The 18,838-nt window shown below is 37.5% G+C and overlaps 1 protein-coding gene and 1 long non-coding RNA gene across 12 annotated transcripts in view; one reads left to right on the top strand and one right to left on the bottom strand.

Moving 5' to 3' along the window:
* Positions 1–18,838, bottom strand: part of CFAP20DC (CFAP20 domain containing) — a 301,331-nt gene that overhangs the window by 189,334 nt on the left and 93,159 nt on the right. The gene's annotated exons all lie outside the window — the stretch shown is intronic.
* On the top strand, positions 327–17,876 carry LOC143656993 (uncharacterized). The gene is made up of 3 exons (XR_013162713.1): positions 327–465; positions 1,634–2,129; positions 17,168–17,876. It is a non-coding gene; the product is annotated as an uncharacterized LOC143656993 (long non-coding RNA).

Genomic DNA, 18,838 nt, shown 5'->3' with positions numbered 1-18,838 from the left:
TTTAAATTTATGGAGACTTCTTTCATGGCCTAGCATAAGATCATTCCTTAAGAATGTTCCATGGGCACTGGAAAAGAACTTGTATTCTGTGGTATGAAGCCACTGATGTCTCTGTTCAATATTCTTACTTATGATTTCAATTTTACATCGGAATTCTAGGGTCATTCCTGTGTTAGCATTGCTAACCGTGGTCAGCCAAGGTATGTTAGGGGTTGTGCTCAAACACTTTATGGTAGTAATACAGCTTCTACCCTTCATTGATGGATCTATGTTTTGGTGCTAGAATACAAAGTTCACGCAGTTTACAAGTCTGACCAAACTTTTGTTTTCTCTTATGCTCTTTTGTGACTCCTCTGCAAATGTACAAGGCCAGTCATTTAGGCAGGCATATGTGGATAGTAAGGGCTCTTTCCAGTCTCTCCAGAATGTGTGCATGCAGTCTTTCAGACTCCCAGGGATATGCGGGTACGTATCAAAACCAACTATGGCTGACTTATTCCTTGGATAGCTTTGTTATATTTCTTGCTAGTTTGTCAGTCTATTGCTTATTCCAACTAGGATTACAACCTCAGACTAGGTGTAATATTGACCTTTCCATTTGTATATCATTTTCTGATATGCCTAGGGGTGTGGAGTTTCCTGTATTATGTTCCAAATCAAGTAAACCACCTCTGGCAATGAAACTACTGATTTTCAGAGATTGTCTTCTCTAGTAGAACTCCTGCACTGATGGAGCTGGGATGGGAAGGCGCAGGGGGTAGGACGGCAGGAGACCTGGCTGAATCACTACAGGATTACATTCTTCTCAATTTGTTATAAGATTTAGATTGATTTCCAGAGTCCTGAAATGGCTGTTATTGACTATTTTGTCTAGTTTAAGTATTGTTGTTAAGGAAGAGAATGTGCTGAGTTCCTCAGGACTCCACCAATCTGGAAGTCCTGACACCGTCATTTTAATCTGTCTTATTTTCCAATCTTTCCCTCAAATCACCATAATATATGTGATTCCAGCATGATAACCAGTGAGGAATGTGGCCTGAAAGCCCCTGGGAAATACAATAAACTTAAAATGGTCTAAAGCCCTCTAGATGGTTACAAGAGGCTTAAAAATAAGAACCAACCTTTCTGAGCTTGGCTCTGTACCCCCCACCCCAAGTTTTAGAAGATACTTTTTTTTTTTTTTTTTTTTTTTTTTTTTTAGCATGGGCAGGCTCTGGGAATTGAACTCAGGTCTCTAGCACGGCAGGTGAGAATTCTGTCACTGAGCCACCATTGCACCACCTTAGAAGATACTTTTATAATTGGTAAAAGTAATGCATACTTATTTTAGAAAATTTGGAAAACATGGAAGAAAAAGAGGACTAAACACCATCAAAATAATTAAAAATAAAGTAAAAAATCCTACTTCTCACCATTAATACAATCCGGGCTATTTTCTTACATATATTTTTGACTCCGCAAGTATATCATATTGTACATACATTTTTGTATCCTTTATTTATTACAAAATATTTCCAACCTAAGAATGGACCATTCCATTTATATTCATCAATAAACTATCCCATTTATATTCAATGTACAAATTTCTGTGATTACCATCTGTGTTAGTCAGGGTTCTATTTTCAAATTCTAGAAAACAAAAACATAAAGAGCTTTTGGGGAGAGATGGCAGAGGAACAGAATCAACAGGAGAGATCTGTAAATATGAGATTTATAAAAGTGTCTCATGCAACTGTGGGAATGCAAGAGTCGAAAATCCATAGGGTAAGTGTGAAGCTGGTGGCTCTGATGAAGGGTCTCTCTACAGGGGAGGCCCACTGGCTGAAGAAGTAGTGAGAGTCTCTCCTCTTTGTTAAAAGCCTTCAACTAATTGGATTATCTCATTACTGGATATAGGATCAGAGATGTAATCAGCCACAGATGCAATCAATAACTGATGATTTCATACACCAGCCTTCTGGATTATCAACCAGCCATGAAATATCCTTGTGCTTGCCTGACCAGACAACTGGGCCTCATCACTTGGCCAAGTTAACACCAGTACCAAACCATCACAGCATCCTTTTACACAAATTTCTGGATCATATTCTCAGGGTAGATTACTGGAGGAAGAATTGCTCTGTCAAATGGTATGGACAGTTCGAAAACTCTTAAAATATATTATGCAAATATTTCCTAGAAAGTTTCTACCTATTTAATCCCCAAACAGTAGTAAATGATATAACTAGTAGGTGGTGGAACTAAGATTCTAACCAGATTTTATCAGACTCCAAAATTTATGATTTTTCCATTATGTTCCTATTTCCATAGGTGAAATAATCCAGAATAATTAAATTATTTGTTTCCTTCTCAAATTCTAGAAAATAGAAAAACATAAAGAGCTTTTTTGGGGAGATGGCAGTATATAATTTCTTTGTAATTATGGCATTTAAACAATGTTATACCTCAATATGTTGTTTGAAAAATATTACTGTGATTAAAATTTGGTCTCTAGAGTCAGTGGTAATGGATTCAAATCTCAGATATGCCTCTTCCTAGTGTTTGACCTTGGTCAATTTACTTATCCTGTCTGAGTTTTCTTAAAATGAAAATAATAAAAATAATATTTACTTTCTGTAGGTATAAGAATAAAGTTATTTTTTATGATTTAATTCCTGCTATATTGTTAATGCTCAAATATTAGCTGCTGATTTTTAATTTGCAAATAGCTAAATGGATTAAATAAACTTTTAAAATTATTACATGGATGTTCCCAAATAAATTTCAAATGTATCATAGAAGTTCAGCATATAGCTGGTTGTGGGCTATATAAAAGGAAATGACTAATATCTAAAAGCATCTATTACATTTCTAAGTTTGTTCTTCTACAAAATCATTTTTTCCTTCTGAAGAACATATATTTTTTGAGTTTTTATTTTTTCAGTGAAATATTTTAATCAAAATAGCACCAAAGTCACCATGCTCATGAAATGTATAGGTTCTCTAATAATAAAGCATCACTGGAAGCTATTCAATGTTTGAATATTTCAAATTTCAGTCATGCCAAAAGATTGCAAGCATTTCAACTTTAATTAGGTAGTATAAATCTAAACACGTTCACTTACCTTTCAAATCCTGTTATTGTATATTTTTAAAGGAGGCAGGAGAGCAAGACCACTATTTAGACCAAACAGTAGACTTGTGTTCTTGCCCCTTTTCTGCCATTAATTAATCCCTGAGGCTAATAGTAAGTCAATGAATTTTATTTAGTCTTAGTTTTCTATTTGCAAATTTCTAAGCATTATAATTCTGAGGTTTCTAGCCTACAAGACAGAGGTTACTTTCTCACAGGTTCTGGCCAATGCAATTTAGTGGAATTATTTCAATTGATGGATGGCATATACATACCATAACAGGTTCAAATAAATAAACTATCAAAGAAAAAAGGCATTATATGGTATACACAGAGGAGCACTTGGTATCAGAGAGCTAACAGTGGATGTCAGTGAAAATGTTGGGGGAAGGACCTCAGAAAATTCTCTGCTCTGTAAAAGCAATAGAAAATCTGGCAAAAAAAATTGTCAATCAACTTTTTCACAACTTTGGAAATTAATCAAAAGCTTGCAGTAATCTGGGAAGTATATTTTCAAGAAAAATGGCTGACTCTCAGCAAGAACAGTGAGCTTTGTGGTATTTTAACTTAGCCTATTCCCATCCTCTCCTATCCAGCTCTGCTGTATCACTGAAAACCAATAGCATGCAATCACAGTGAAAACCAGAAGCCTGGAAGCCACCAGAGGGAGAAAAATAGGGCTGAGGCTCCTTCAAAGCTTCATTTCCAGAGAAGTACCATTACTTCACCTATTTGAAAGTTTTTGAAAGTTCCTTTGGAAGACGTTTTTGCAAGGCTATCATTAGATGATCTAATGCATTTGTCAAAAACAATTAGAGGCATTTGCTTAACTTTACAGCTCACTGAAGTCAGCTGGACTAACTAAAGAGTTTAAAAGCAAAAGCTAAGGTAATGAGACTCCTATAAGGATTCAAAAAGATCTGATAAATTTATGGGGATCAAGAAGGTCACAGGCATTGCTCAGGTTTATGTGCATACTCAGGAAAGGCCCTAAGCTCACACCTCTAACTGACCTTGAGGCTGCACAAGGAGGAAGTAAAATCTATAGTAGAGTTGTCTCATGCCTCTCTGAGTATTGAAGGTATGGCCCAAAATACACACACAGAGCCCCTTGGCAGACTGGGAGTTTTATCAGTTCCAGGCAGTTAAAGGGACCTCTGCCAAATCATTAGCTGATAATGAAGCTAACTTAGCAGACTTCAGTGGTATACATGACAGAGAACACAGACTTCAAGAAATTAGTTCAGAAAAGCCAATAAATAAATAATAGCAAAAGCAAATATTAACAAAAATCCTCGGGGAGGGCAGAAATCTGATTTCTACAATTGTGACATTATGTGATTTTAAATGTCTAGCTTTCAGCAAAAAATTATGAGACATGCAAAGAAATAAACAAAAATATGGCCTACATCCAGGAAAAAAGCAATCTATAAACACAAACATTTATTAGCGTCTGAGGAAACCCAGATGCTGGACTTACTGATAAAGATTTTAAATCAGCCATTTTAAATAATTCAAGCCTAGAGATATCAAATCTAAAGAACTAAAGGAAAGTATGAGAAGGCTGCATCATGAAACAGAAAACACCAATAAATAGAATTGTGAAAAAGAACAAAAATGAAATTCTGGACAGCATATTCAAATAAGTGGAAGAAGCAATCAGTAAACACGAAGATAGGTGTGCCGGTCTGAAATTGCTGTGCACCCAAGAAGAGCCATGTTTTTTTAATCCTCATTCAATACTGCTGGGTGGGATCCTTTTGATTGTTTCCACAGAGATGTGACCCACCCAATTGTGGGTGGGATTGGTTGATTAGGTGGTTTCCAGGGAGATGTGTCTCAACCCATTCAAGGTTGGGTTATTTACTGTAGTCTTTTAAGAGGGAATCATTTTGGATAAAGCTTTAGAGCCCACATGGCCAGACCTTTGAAGATGCAGAAGGAAAACACCCCCGGTGAATCCTTATGAGACAAGAAGCTAGGAGAGAAAGCTAACAGACATTGATATGTGCCTTCCCAGCTGACAGAAGTGTCCAGAAGCCAAGGACCCCAGCAGATGCCAGTCCCTGCTTTCACAACTGACAGAGGTATTCCAGATGGCATCAGCATTTCTTGAGTGAAGGTAACCTCTTGCTGGTGCCTAAATTTGGACATTTTCATGACCTTAAAACTGTAAACTTGCAACCTAATAAGTTTCCTTTATAAAAGCCATTCCAAGGGTACATATGGGTGGTTCAGGGATAGAATGCTTGCCTTTCATGCGGGAGACCCAGGTTCAATTCCTGTACCACGCACACACACCCCTGCCCCCAAAGCCATTCCATTTCTGGGTATATTGCATTCTGGCCACTTTAACAAACTAAAACAACAGATCAATTAAAATTATTCATTCTAGATGACTATGGGAAGATGGCAGGAATCAGTCTCTCCACTACCACTAAACAGGTAGGAACTGTTGGAAACAACTATGGTGAGACTCTAAAGTCTAGGGGAACAATGTGTAGTATTCAGGGAGGAGTGGGAGGAAAAGGCTGAAAAGTTGGATAAATATTATTGAGTTTCATTCTCTTTGCAGCAGATTCCATTTCCCTTCCCCATACTCAAAGCAGGCAGCACTGAGGGCTGGGAGTTTGGGCTCCTGGCACAGGTTGCTGGTGTAAGGGTGGGCCATAAAGACCTAGTCCTCCAAACTCCAACTCCAGTGGGTCTGATCACTGATTACTACTTTTGATCAGCTACTTCAAACCACTGGTGGTCAGCTCAGAGGGTAGCCAATATTCCAGAATCTCTTAGGCAAAGGAATCTTAAAGATAGTAATTTCCTTAAAACTACAGAAAATAGTTAAAGGGTGACATTAACTGGGCAAGTAATGAATCAAGGAAACACAGATTCAAAAGCCAGAGAAGAAGATTCTGGGGTCCTTGCTGGCCCCTTGCCCAACTCCTCTACAACACGGGGTAGAACCAGTTTGTGCTTCCACTGTGTCTGAAAGGGAGTAGTGGGTCGTGTGCATGCATACTGGGGTACATGTATGTCAGCTCCAATCTATCAGGTAGAAGTCTGAGAAATTGAGCCTGGGAACTTACCTCAGGCTTTCCCTCCCTGAGTTTGTCCTGAGGTCAGAAAAGTAGCTTGCAGAGAGCTGGGAAAAAACAACCTGTATGAGAAAAAAACAGGTTGAAGTGGCCTGGGGCAATGGATTGCCTGCTTCAATTTACTCAAGAGAGCATCCAGAAGGGAGTGAAAATCTATTTCAAAGGGAAGAGAGAGGGCATTCACTGGAACTTCTGAAAACTGTAAATAGGGAATTCCTAAAGCCTGTAGTAAGCATAAACCTAGTTAAGAAGCAGGCTCCAAGACTCCACACAGGCTCAGATAAGACCCTGAATTTAGCATCTGCCTTGGGCTGATCTTCTGGATGCGAGAGCTAATCTCTGAAGGAGACCACACATCAAAGTGGAGACAACTTGCAAAGACAGTTAAAGGTGCTTTTTGCTTTGGTTTATCTATTTTGGTCAGTTCCTGGCATTAAAGAAAATCTGTATTATATTACTAGCCAAAACAAACTTAAGGAAAACAGAGCTCAGGAACCAAATCCCAGAGTTAACACTTCAAAATTTTAAAATGTACAAGGTGCAAGAAAAGATTATGAGACAAAGAAACAAGAAAGGATGGCGTATTCAAACAAACAAGATAAAAATCCAGAAACCATCAACAAAGAGGACCAGACTTTAGATTTACCAAACAGCAGCATAACAACAACAATACTCAATATGCTCAAGGAGCTAGGAAAACAAGGATAAAGAACTTAAGGATGTGAGGAAAACAATGAATAAATAATACAGGAATTCCTCTGAGGTTCTCAATAGGAATAAAACAGAAATACTAGAGTTGAAGAACATAAATACTAAAATAAAAAATTCCCTAGGCAGTTTCAATAGCAGATTGGAAGTGGCAGAAGAAAGAATCGGTGATCTCAAAGACAAGACAATTGAAATGAAATGCTCTTCAGGTAGAGGAGCAGAAAGAAAAAAGAATGAATAGAGCCCAAAAGACCGGTGGTATAACATCAAGTATACCCAATATATACATCATGGGAGCCCCAGAAGGAAAAGAAAGGAGCAGAAGGAATATGCAAAGTGTGCTAGTTTGAAACTGTTATGTACCCCCAAAAAGGCATTTTCTTTCAATACTGCTCTCATCTTGTGGGGCCAGACCTATAGCGTAAGGTGGAACCTCTGAATGGATTGTTTCTATGGAGATGTGGCAAACCCAGTTGTGGGTAAGACCTTTTGATTAGGTGTTTTCCATGAAGAGGTCTCCACCCATTCAAGGTGGGTCACTTACTGGGGTCCTTTAAGAGGGAACCATTTTGGAAAAAGCTTCAGAGCTGACAGACATTTGGAGATGCAGAAAGAAAACGTGCCTGGGGATACTGTTTTAAACCAGAAGCCAAAGGACCAGTTGCACTCCCAGATAGGCCTTTCTTGTGTCAAGGTATCTTTCCCTGAATGCCTTAGTTGGGCATTTTTATGGTCTTAGAACTGTAAACTTGTAACTTAATAAATTCCCTTTATAAAAGCCAACCCATTTCTGGTATATTGCATTTCTGGCAGCATTAAAAAACAAAAACACTAAGAAAAGACAAAACTTCACATATTTAACAAAAGAAATGAATATGTACATTTATGAATCCCAATGAACCCCAAATGGGATAAACAGAAAGAGAACCAAGCCCAGACATACAGCAATCAAACTGTCCAAAACTAGAACAAAAGAAAGTTCTGAGAGCTTGAAGAGAAAAGCACAAGTATGTTCAAAGGAATCAATTACTCATCAGAAACAATGGATGCAAGAAGGCAATAGTATGAAACATTTAAAGTGCTGAAAAAATAATTTCTAACCAGGAATTTATATGTCAAAAAACTTTCTTTCAAAAATGATAGAGAGGTAAGTCATCAATTGCATTACCATTAGATGTGCAATACTAAAGGGAATTTTTCAGGCTGAAAGGAAAGGATACCAGATAGTGGATCAAAGCAGCATAGAGAAATAAAGATCTCTCATAAAGGTAGCTGTTTGGGTTTGCTAAAGCTGCTGGAATGCAATATACAAGCAACAGATTGGATTTTATAAAGGGGACTGATTAAGTTACCAGTTATAATTCTAAGGCCATGAAAATGTTCAAATTAAGGCACCAACAAGAGGATACCTTCTCAGATGAAAGGCAGCATCCAGGTTCCTCTGTCACTTGGGAAGATACATGGCAACCTCTGCTGGCCCTACTGGGTTGGTTTCAAAGTAGCTCTCTCAGCTCCTGTGGTCTTTCTGGCTTCTGCCAGGGGCTTTTCTTCTGCATCTCCTAGACATCTGTGTCTAGATGTCTGCTCTTATCACCTCTCAGCTATCTGTGTCAGCTCCTTCAAGGACTCCAGTAAATGAATTAAACCCACCTTAAATGGGTGGGGTCATCTCCATCTAATCAAAAGGTGCAACCCACAACTGGGCTGGTTGCATTTCCATGGAAACAACCTAATCAAAGGTTCCACTCAAATAACAGTTCTGCCTCCACAAGACTGGATTAGGTTTAAAAGAACATGGTTTTTCTGTGGTACATAATAGTTTCAAACCAGCACAGTAGCCATATGGATAATTAGAAATGCAATTACTATTGCATTGCAAATTTTCATATTAATTTCACTTGTTACTTCTTATAGGTGGTAAAATGAAAGTGCATAAAAAGGAATGATAAATCCATGGTTTTGGACATATGTGCAGAGAGAAAACTTATAAAAAGAACAAAAAAAACAGACTGGGAGATGAAGGTACAGGAAAGTATATGTGTATGCCATTGAAGATAACATAAAAGTCAGTATCAAATCAAATATAATTGTTGTAAATTTGGGATGTTAAATTTTAACCACCTGGTAGCCAAAAAGAAAATACATGAAAAATACATTCAGAAAGAAACAAGAAGGGACTAAAAATGGCACAGTACAAAAAAAAAACAAATAAATATCGAAGTTGGCATTAACAGAAGAATTGAGGGACAAAAAAGATACAATACTTACAGAGACCAAATAGCAAAATGGCAGAAGAAAGTGCCACATTATCAGTAATTACATTAAATGTAAATGGATTAAACTCCCTAATCAAAATTGGAGAACAGATATAAAAGTATGACACAACTATATGCTGTTTATAAGAGACTCACCTTAAATTCAAAGACACAAGCAGACTGAAAGTGAAAGGATATTAAAACATATAACAAGCAAATAGCAATCAAAAGAGACTGGGATAGCTATACTAATTAGATAAAATAGACTTTAAGTCAAAAACTGATATGAGGGAAAAAGGTCATTATATTCTGATAAAAGGGTCAATATAATAAAGACATAAGAATCATAAATATATGCAGCTAACAGAAGAATCACAACATATCTGAAGCAAATATTGACAGATTTGAAGGATGAAATACACAATTCTACATAACAGTAAAAAACTTCAATACACCACTTTCAATAATAAATAGAACATTTTGGCAGAAAATCAATAAGGGAATGGAAGACTTGAATGAAACTCTATACTAGGTAGACTTAACAGACATTTATAGAATACCTCACCCAACAGCAAAAAAACATTCTACTCTAGTGTACATGAATCATTCTCCAGGATAGACCATATATCCAATGTATTTTCATTGGCCACAATGCAATGTATTTTCATTGGCCACATCATACAATGTATTTTCATTGGCCACAATGCAATGAAGCTAGAAGTCAATAACAGAAACGAAATGGGAAATTCACAAATATGTGGAAATTAAATAAAATACTCTTAAACAACCAAATGGGCCAAAGAATAAATATCTTAAGGCAAATGAAAATGAAAGCACAACATACCAAGTCTTATGGGATACAGCAAAGCCTAGTTTTCTAGGCTGCTCAAGCAAATACCATGAAATGGGTCAGGTTAAACAATGAGATTTTATTTGCTTATGGTTTTGAGGCTGGGTAAATGTTCAAATCAAGGTTCATCAAGGCAATGCTTTCTCTCCAAAGACTGTGGCACTCTGGGGCTGGCTGCCAGTCATCCTAGCTCCTTTGTCACATGGCAAGGCATATGGCAGCATCTCCAGGTCTCTTCCTTCTCTTTCATGTTCCATTTCAGCTTCTTGTTTCCTGTGGCTTTCTCTCTTCACTGTCTGAATGTCACTCTTTTATAAAAGACTATTAACAGGATTAGGACCCATTCTGATTGAGGTGGACTATAACTTATCTGAAGTAACTTCAACAAAATGTCTTATTTACTATGGATTCACACCCACAGAAATGGATCAACTTAAGAACACATTTCTCTGGGAGTATATACAGTTTCATTATGTACCACCACAGCAGTGCTGAGAGGGAAATTTATCCCCCAAATGCTTACCTTAAAAAACAAGAAAGATCTCAAAACAGAGACATATCCTCAAAACTGAAGGATCTACAATAAGAACAAACTAAGTCCAAAGTGAATACAAGGAAAGAAACAACAATGAATAGAGCAGAGATAAATTAGAGAATTAAAACAAAAACAAGAGAATCAATAAAACCAAAAAATTGATTCCTTGAAAAGATCAATAAAACCAATTGATCCTTAGCTAGACCGACAGAAAAAAAACAAAAACAAAAAAGAGGACACAAATCTGACCAAAATCAGAAAAGGGGGGATGTTACTACTGATACCACAGAAATAAAAGAACTATAAGAATAATCTATAGATTCAAAACAATCTCTAACAAAATTCCAGTTGCTCTCTGTAGAAATTGACAAGCTGATTCTAAAATTCATACGGTAAAGCTAGGGACTTGGAATAGCCAAAAGAATCTTGAAAAAAGGGAGGACTAAACTTCCTGATTTCAAAACTTACTATTACAAAGCTATGGCAATTTGATACTGACATAAGGACAAACATATAGATCAACAGAATAAAATTGAGAATCTGGAAATAAAACTTTACATAGTCAATTAAGTTTTGACTAAGTTTCCAAGATAATTTAAAATATGGAAAGAATAGTCTTTTTTAACTTCTGCTAGGATAACTGAACATCCACATGCAAAAGAATGAAGTTGGACCCCAACTTCACAAAAATTAATTACAAACATATCAAAGACTTAAATTAGAAAGAGATAAAACTAGAAAATTATAAAAAAAAAAAAAAGACCCACATAGGAGTAAATCTTTATAACCTTAGATTAGGTAATAATTTCTTAAACAAATGATAAAGCACAAGCAACAAAAGAAAATAAATTGGACTTCACCAAAATGTGTTTCAAAGGATAGTGTCAAGAAAGCATAAAGACAATCCACACAATGGGAGAAAATGTTTGCAAATCATTTATTTCATAAAGGTCTAGTCTCCAGGTGGTGCAACAGTGGCTCAGTGGCAGAATTCTTGCCTGTGGTGCTGGAGACACGGGTTTGATTCCCAGAGCCTGCCTGTGCAAAAAGACAAAAAAAAATTCTAGTCTCCAGATATGCCAGTTTGAAAGGATTTATGTACCCTAGAAAAGCCATGTTTTAATCCTAAACAATCTTGTGGGAGCAATGGTTTCTTCTATTCCCTATTCAGTACTATAGGTTGGAAATTTGATAAGGTTATCTCCATGGAGATGTGACTCACCCAATTGCAGGTTTTAAACTTGATTAGATGGAGACATGACTCCACCCATTCCACATGGGTCTTGATTAGTTTACTGGAATCCTTTAAAAGAGGAAGCATTTTGGAGAAAGCTTGAGAATGACGAGAGAAGCAGACATGAGAACTACAGAGTCCACCAACCAGTGAGCTTTGGAGATGAAGGAGAATGCCCCTACAGGAGCTTCATGAATTAAGAGGCCTGGAGAGGAAGCTAGAAGACATCACTATGTTCACCATGTGCCCTTCCAGTTGAGAGAGAAGACCTGAACTTCATCGGCCTTTCTTGAGTGAAGGTAATCTCTTGTTGGTGCCTTAATTTGAACACTTCCTCTGCCTGAGAACTGTAAACTAGCAACTTGTTAAATTCTCCTTTTTAAAAGACATTCCATTTCTGGAATATTGCATTCTGGCAGCTAGCAAACTATGACACCGGAATATATAAAGAGCTTTCATAACTCTAGAATACAAAGACAATAATCCAATTTAAAAATGGAGTAAGGATTTGATAAGACGTTTCTCCAATGAAGATATACAAGTATCAATAAGCACATGGGAAGATGATTAACCTCATCAGAGGAATGCAAATCAAAATCACAATGAGATTCCATTTCATACTCCATTAGGATGGATATAATAAAAAAGACTAACAATGTTGGTGAGGATATGGAGATATTGGAATCTGCATACATCACTGGAGGTAATGTAAAATGGTACAGCTAGTATAGAAAACAGTTTGGCAATTCCTCAAATGTTATATGACCTAGTAATTCCACTCCTAGGTGTATACCCAAGAGAAGTAAAAACAAATGCCCATATAAAATTTGCACAAGAATGTTCATAGCAGCATTAGTTATAACAGACCCCCAAATAGAAAACAACTGAAAATGTTCATCAACTCATAAATGTATTAATAAACTGTGGTTTATTTCTTTTGTTTGTTTGTTTTGTTTGTTTACTCTTTGTATGCAATGGATTTTTACTCAGGCATAAATAAAAATGAATTACTAATAGCATGGATGAATCTTGAAAATATTAAGCCAAACACAAAAGATCATATATTGCATGATTCCATTATACGAAAAATTCAGAACAGGAAAATTCAGAGAGACCAAAAGTATACTGGTAATTGACCAGGGGTAGAGAGTAGGGAGGAATGGGTACAGGTATCTTTTGGGGATGATGAAAATGTTCTAAAATTAAATAGTGGTGATGGATGAATGATTTTGTGATTATGCTAAAAGTTACAGAATTATACACTTTTACTAAAGGGTGAATTTTTTGGTATGTGACCTATATTTCAATGAAAAAGAGTTATTAGCTCAACCCCTCATTAGTCATGGGACTTTGGGTAAATGGAACTTCAGGAGAAAGATATGAAAAGGAATAAGAACCGTGGTTTCTATTTCATTTATATAAAACATACACATTACTTGATAATGCTCTTGTTCCTGGAATGTAAGTATTTTTCACATCCTTATTAAAGGGCTACAGTAACCAGAGTCAAACTTTTGGAGTCTCAAGTATCTCACCTATAAATTAGGGATAAAAACATCTGTCTTTCCAGTATGCTAAGAAAGCAATCATGAAGACACTTCAGAAGTTCTGAAATGTTTATAAATTTAGGATATTACTCTTCAAGATGTATGCTTCCAACTGATTTGTAGTAATTTATTGTTTTTTTTTCCTTTCCCTTTTTTAAAACTATATGCTTTCAAGCAACATATATCTTCTTTAGAGAAGCTATGCTTGAGTGTACTTTGGCTACTTAAAACAAATAACCATTTTTGGACTGCTGAGAAAATGGCAGAATAGGATAGGCTGAGTTCATCCCTGCTTTATGAAACAACAGAGAAGTGACAGAAAATTGAATGGAACAGCAGTTTCAGGGTGTAAGTGACCTGAGTGGATCTTCTATATTAGATAGGAAGGTCATGGACAAAAAAGGTGAGAAATTGGGATGGAGAGAACTGGATGCATGGGCTTGGTCATGACTTCAACAGGAATAAGAGGCCAGGCTTAGGAAAGTGCCTGCCCCTATAGCAAGTTTGGGGAATCAGACTCTTCAGCTCTGCAGCTGGGAGCTCCATGGGGGAACCCAGAAGCCAACATACTTGCTTTCTCTGCTCATGGAGACTGTTCTAGTCTGCTAGCTGCTGGAATGATATACCAGAAACAGAATGGCTTTTAACAGGGGGAATTCATTAAGTTGCAAGTTCACAGTTCTAAGGCCATGCAAATGTCCCAATTAAAGCAAGTTCACAAAATTGTACAAATTAAGGCACCAACAAGAGGTTACCTTCATTCAAGAAAGGCCGATGAAGTTCAGGGCTTCTCTCTCAACTGGAAAGACACATGGAGAATATGGCAATGTTTGCTAGCTTTCTCTCCAGGTTTGTTTCATGAAGATCTCCTGGAGGCATTTTCCATTTTCATCTCCAAAGGACACTGGTTGTGTGGGTTCTTGGCTCTCATGGATCTTGTGGCTCTGGAGCGTTTTTCCAAATGTTTCCTCTTTTAAAGGACTCCAATAAACTAATCAAGACCCATCTGGAATGGATAGAATTACATCTCCCTCTAATCAAACGTTAAGACCCACAATTAGGTGTGTCACATCTCCATCGATATAATCTAATCAGGTTTCCAAACCTACAAACTGAATAGGGATTATAAGAAATGGCTGCCCTTATGTAGGTGGCAGAGAAGCTTAGACTACCTATAAGCATGCCTAAGAGTTATTTCTGGAGGACCTCTTTTGTTGCTCAGATGTGACCTCACTCTCTGTAAGCCTAAGTTTGCAAGTGAAATCATTGCCCTACCCCCTATATGGGACGTGACATCCAGAGGTGAAAGTCTACCTGGTGATGTGGGAGATGACTCCTAGGGATGAATTAAGATCCGGCACTGTAGGATCAACAATTCCATCCTGACCAAAAGGGGGAAAAGAAGTGTAATCAATAAGTATCAGTGGCAGAGAGAGTTCAAATCGAGTCGAGAGGCTACTCTGGAAGTTGCTCTTACACAAGCTTCAGTTAGATCTTGCTAACCATCATAACCTGCTAAACCCCAACCAGGACCATTCCAGCCAATCTTAAAGGACACTTAGGGCAATATATAAGATTCCAGAAGGGTTCCATCATTAGAGTAACTTTCCAGAAACCTACAACCTCCAGATAGGTCCCTGGTCCAGATAAGTCCTGAAACTTAGACCAGGCTTTCCAGAACATCAGATAGTTCCATCTCCCTATTCCATATTAGTGACAGACCCTTCCAATATAAAAAATTCAGAATTGTCATAGCCCAAATATCTCTAAAGAGAGGCATGGAAATATCAAAGGTGATGGTGGAATTATACAGAGAAGATAGGATTTAACAAATAAATATGAATGCTAAATCATTACATTGATATCTTTTAGTCTCCAGTATTTTAGAGCAGCTAGAAGTAAAAACCTGAAATTGTGAAATCATAACCCATGTCAAAGTCTGGAATCTGTTCTACAACTAATTGTGGTGCTGTGCTCTGAAATTTATAGCTTTTTTGTATATATGTTATTGTTCACAAAAAAAGAAGGAAAAAAGTTGATTGTGATGATAAAAAAATATTTAAGTCCTCTAGTTTCCTATATTCTGGAGCAGCTAGAAGGAAAAATATGAGAGGATCTTATGGTAGCCCATGACAAACTCTGGGATCTGTCCTATAACTACTTGTTGAATAGTGTTTTGAAAACCATTGCTTTTTATTTTTTGCTTTGTATATATGTTATACTATACAATAAAAAAAATTAAAAAAAAAAAAAAAAGAAACAGCTGCCTCCACAAGAAGGATCAGGATTAAAACATGGCTTTTCTAGGGCACATAATCCTTTCAAACTAGCACAGAGACCAACCATCCAGTGCACAGAACCTACTGCTCCCTTTGCCAGTGTAGGCCTGGAGCCCTCAGGAGTACACAGACGGGGAGCTGGGGATGAGAAAACAAGCCCCGATGAACCCTGCAGTGTAACATAGGGTTTAACAAATTAGTATCACTGCTGAATCATTATATTGATATTTCTTTTAGTCTCCAGTGTCTTGGAGCAGCTAGAAGGTAAAACCTGAAATTGTGGAACCGTAACTCATACCAAACTCTGAAATCTGTTCTATAACTACTTGTTAAAAGTACTTCAAAAATTACTGCTTTTTTGTATATATGTTATATTTCACAGTAAAAAATGTTTTAAAAGAATAACCATTTCTGACATAAAGGTAAGAATTCAAAATATGGAATTCTCATACCACCCACCCATGCTCCTAATCCCCCAAACGTACACTTTGTCATAAATTGCCTAGAAGCTCACCCTTCCTTTTAAGAAATATAGTATCAAGCATTATGATCTTGTTTATACAAAAGGGCAATGCTTGTGCCATTTAATTGACTATTCAATTTTTTCTCACTATTTATTAATTGCTACCATGTACTAATCAAATCATACACTGGGAGTTGACAGCAGCATAGGGAGGAACTTAGGCTTCCTGATACTGCTGCCCCAGTGCCTTCTGGCACCATGCTATTTGTATGTGCGGCTAACACCTACGCAGCCTTGTCCACCAGGCACTACTTATAGGGTCATTGCAGCATGCTGCCCAGTTGTTTTGGACCTTTCTCCTTGAGTTTCCCTTGCATCTCATCCTGTCTGGTTTCTCACTCTATGCCCATCATTTCCCTGTTGGCACTCAGAATTTTCCCTTGGACTTGGTGCACAGGGAAAGTCAGCATGAGTAATTATTTTGAAAGAATTAGGATGCTGCAGGCCCACAGGAAAGGGCCAGTGCTGACTGCCACCTATAATATCAGGAATGATGGCTCTTGGGAAACTTCAGTTAGAACAAGTCACAGGCTGCCTACTCTCACCCAAGGAGCATGTATCGGTGCTGCCCTCTGCACTACAAACATACATAGTTACTAACCATTGGCAGAATCCAACCTAGAGATCTACTGGGAAGGGGCGCTGAAAATGTTGCACCTAGAGAAATAAAGGACAGAAGAGAAAGGAGAGAAACTGTGCTGGATTGCCCACAGGCCATGTGGCCCATGATCCAAATCTAGGGTGGTCCTGGAGATGGGCCTTGGATTCCCCATCTGGAAAGAGAACACAAGGGTCCTACCAGTGTGCCCAGTTCCTGGACCAAATGCAGTCACCTTGGCTTTTTTAAGACGCTCAAGAGCAGGTCAGGAGGGGCTTTGTCCAGGAAACTCAGCATAGCAACGAGGCAAGGCCATCATGCAATGAGCTGGCTGGGGCAGTTACTGAGACCTTTGCTACAGACTGAAATGCTCGACTTAGTTGGGTGTAGTTGTAGGGAGACCTGTAATCTTTTATTTTTTTTTATTTTAGGCATGGGCAGGCTCCAAGAATCGAACCTGGGTCACCAGCATGGAGGGCAAGACTTCTGCCATTGTACCGCCTAATCTTTTTTTTTTTAATTAAAATTTTCTAGTCATATCTTACAATGGATACACAATATTTGTGCTTATGTCCCTTGTGTATTTCACTGAGAATTATGTTTCCAAAGTTTTCCCATGTGTAGCATGCCTCATAACTTCATTCTTTCTTACGGCCAAATAATATTCTATTGTGTGCATACCACAGTTTATCTAAGCATTTGTTGATGAACACTTAGATAGCTTATACATTTTGGCTATTATGAATAATGCTGTTATGAACATTGGCGTACAAGTATCTGATATCCTGTTTTTACCTGCTTTGGGTATACACCTAGAATTAGAATGGGAGGTCATTTGGTAATTGTATGTGGTAACTTTTTGCGGAACCACAATACTGTTTCCTACAGCAACAATGCACTAGAGTTCCAATATCTCTGCATCGTCTCCAAAACTTTTTTTTCTTTTTCAACTATTTTATTCAAATTGCCTATTGCAGTTGCTAACAATTATTTATTTTCAACAAATTCTACATTATGTTTAAAAGAAAACTCTTTCAAAGAGGAGTTGGATGTCAAAAAGAAAGCAATTTGTTGTAATGTTCAATGTGAACAGTTTAGTCAAGGGGTTTATATGGATGCAATATTTTATTGTTGTAAAGATTGAAAAGGTTTAAATAAAATATTGTTCCAAAAAAATTACATTTTCTTCTCCTGGTCATAATTATTTTGTGGTGCATGAAGCGGACGGTTTAAAGAGAGGCACATTCTGGGTGAGCTGCACATCTGCTTTGCTTCAGGTTAGAAATCACTAATTGTTGTTTTGATTCTTGATTCTCTTCCTCTGACTTTTGGCCCTTCAGCTCAGCCCTGAAATACACTTACACATATACCATGGTGCATCTGTATGCTCATGCCTGTGCTTACTTAAAGCACACCCCAAAATCGAAGGCCCCTGAGGAGGGAGTGAATTTTAGGAGGTAAAATCTTATCAATGTTCTTGGAAAAGGGTATTCTCTCTCTCCAAACAGATCCCTTCTGAAATTAGACCCTGACCTTCTTTGAGGCTTTCATCTCATCTTCCTGCAACCACCCTGCTGCTTCTTCACCATTCCTGCTCGGTGCCCTTCGGTAGCTGAGTCATCACCCCCTCACGAAGGATGAGAAGATCATCATATGAATGGAGAAGTGTTCTACTTCCTAAGGCACTCCTGGGCCCAGAAACCCAGGTAAACAGTTTATTTTGTCCACTAATGCTGAATTTCGTCTATTCCTATCTAATTTGGGGTGGAGAGAGAGAGATTATATGGAGGCATTTTGGGGGAAATTTCAATTTATTCCACTCTCCTTCTTACCTTTCATTACATACCATTTCACCTGCATTATTTTATTTATCAAGACCCTCTAAAAATAAGGGAGAGCTATGTGTAGTTATGGCTTGAAAAGTAGTTATGTTTTAAGACTTTGTATGTATATGCAGGCCTTATCCAATTTTTTGGGGGGGAGGGTAGATACATATCAAGCGTACTAGGCAATAGATGAAGCGTTTAATCATAATTTTCCAACAGAAAAACCCTCCTCAATTTAGAGTCTTAAGTAAGTGTTTTAAGTTAGACAAAAGCAAA

This window comes from Tamandua tetradactyla, chromosome 15 (assembly GCF_023851605.1).
Source record: "Tamandua tetradactyla isolate mTamTet1 chromosome 15, mTamTet1.pri, whole genome shotgun sequence".
Taxonomy (NCBI): Eukaryota; Metazoa; Chordata; class Mammalia; order Pilosa; family Myrmecophagidae; genus Tamandua; species Tamandua tetradactyla.
This window is presented reverse-complemented; position numbering and strand designations above follow the sequence as displayed.